Raw genomic sequence first — 2496 nt, 5'->3', positions numbered from 1 at the left:
TTCTAACTGGGGAGACTATATGTGTGTGTATGTGTATATGTATTTATATATGTATGTATATAACATAAGCACAAGGTAATTTTAAGAGGGGCATTGGTAACTGGTGGTATCAGGAAAGGTTTCATATCAAAGGTATTTTTAATGAAACATAGACTTTTCTAAGAGGCAGAGTTAAGTAAAAAGGAAGTGTATTCCAAGCTTGGGGTGGGAGGGAAGGACAACCAATGAAAAGGCAAAAAGATAGGAAATGGAACTTGGGAATATGAAAGAAGGCTTAAGATAGTAGACTTCACAGAGTAGGAAGGGGTTGTTGATGGTAGTCAGTTGTTTCAGTCATGTCTAACTCTTCATGATCTCATTTGGGATTTTCTTGGCAGAGATACTGTAGTGGTTTGCCATTTCCTCTCCAGCTCATTTAACCGATGAGGAAACTGAGGTAATCAGGGTTAAATGGCTTGCCCAGAGTCACTAAGACAATAAATGCCTGAGGCCAGATTTGAACTCAGGTCTTCCAGACTCCCAGGCTCAGCTTTCTATCCACTTGCCTCACCTAGTTGTCCAAGTGGGAAGGGGAATAATATATAATGAAGTTGGAAATGTAGTTTGAGTTCAAATTGTGAAGGGTTTTAAAAGCCAAACAAAGAAATATCTATTTAATCCCAACGTCCATAGGACCTTGGAGTTTACTGAGCAGGGGAAGTGACATGATCAGACCTCCATTTTAGGAAGATCATATTGGCAGCTGTGTGTGTGGAGAGGGAAGAGATGTTAGGAGTCTATTGCCATACTGTACGGTGAGAAATAATGTGGTTTTTCTGCTAGAATGGTTGCCTCATAATTAGAGGCAAAATATCCTCTTCAAGGCAGGAGAGAGGAGAAAGTGGGATGATGTGAGATGAGGAGGCAGTGGAGGGGAGAAGATGAAGCAAATTGTGAGTGGTCTCAATATTGTAAGTTCTACCAAAGTCAAAACTTTGGTAGTCTATGACTTATTGGGTATTGTCAGAGGTTTAGAGAAATCAAGGGACTGACTGAGGGAAACACAGAAAATGACAGAGATAAAATTTGAACTCAGGTTTGCCTGGCTTCAAACCCAGCTCTGTATCCATTATACCATACTGTCTCTATCACATCTCTCTCTCTTTTTTTAAGCAATCGGGGTTAAGTAACTTGCTCAAGGTTACATGGCCAGTTATTTCTGGGTGGGTGCTAAGTGTCTGAGCCCGGATTTGATTCCCCCAGGTCATCCTGACACTGGGGCCGGTGCTCTTACTCGCTGAGCCACCTGGCCACGCCTATCACATCTCTTTTACTAGCAGAAAACAGCTCTTCACCTGCTCCCCCATATTTCTAAGGCAGGTCATATAGTGAGTTTCCTATCCTTGGAGGTCTTGAAGCCAAGGCCAGATGACCGCTTGTTTGGGGAGTTTACTGAGGGAATGTTTACAGGGAATGCTCACTTCTAGCTCGGGTCCTGTAAGGTCTCTTCCAGTCTTGTGATTCTGGGGTTCTTCTGGAGCTGCTGAGTGTCCCAATGTGTTGTTCATTTGTGCACCCTTCCATCGTGCAGCCTCTGCAACTTCACTGACAACGAGATTTCATCTTAATGGAATGCAGAGACAGCTCTATTCTAGCCTCCCTATCATTATTCTGTGCTAGGTCTGAAATAAAATAAAACACAAAATTACCCAACATTAACTCATCTGCAGTAATGAAATCCTTCCCTATTTGCAACATTCCAGGGTTTAAAAAAATTTACTGTACACAGCAGCCTTGCTTTTTAGTTAGGGTGCATGCACAGGATGAAAACAAGTCATATGCATGTTAATTGAATAGTAATTCTAATGGATTCGGAAATGTGATTATATTTATAATTGAATACGTAAATTAACTTCTTTCCAGAATTAAATGCTGTGTTTATTCAATGTATAGTGCATACTGGGTGGGTTTTAATGGGTTGACTCTTCCCAAGCCTCAATCCAGTCCCATCCTATTTTCTGCTTTCTTCTTCCACACCATGTCTCCTGGTCTCTGACCATTATTCTCATCTCTTTGCCACTGAAATTTGGGACTCTTTTCCTTGGTCTACTAGATCTGAAAGAGAAAGTTTCACCCTATCCTTCTGGGCATCAAATTTTCTTCAGGTACTGACTATTAGTCTCTCACCCTCACCCTCTACAGCTTTTCAGCTTCTTTTTGTTCATTGTCTTCCCCCATTAAAATATAAGTTCTTTGAGGGTAGGGACCGTCTTTCTTGCTTGTTTTTGTATTTCCAGTCCTTAGCACATATGCCTGGCACATATAAAACAATCTCTCTCTCTCTGTGTCTCTGTGTCTCTGTCTCTCTCTCTCTCCCCTTCTGTCTATATGCCTATCTGTTTTGTCTGTGTGTCTGTGTGTCTGTCTATCAATCAATCAATCAATCTATCTATCTATCTATCTATCTATCTATCTATCTATCTATCTATCTATCTATCTATCTATCTATCTATCTAT

This window comes from Petaurus breviceps, unplaced genomic scaffold (genome assembly GCF_028583685.1).
Source record: "Petaurus breviceps papuanus isolate PSGF00001 unplaced genomic scaffold, PetGlider_PUasm1.0 103, whole genome shotgun sequence".
Lineage (NCBI taxonomy): Eukaryota > Metazoa > Chordata > Mammalia > Diprotodontia > Petauridae > Petaurus > Petaurus breviceps.
The sequence above is the reverse complement of the archived record's forward strand: the minus strand, read 5'-3'. Positions refer to the sequence as shown.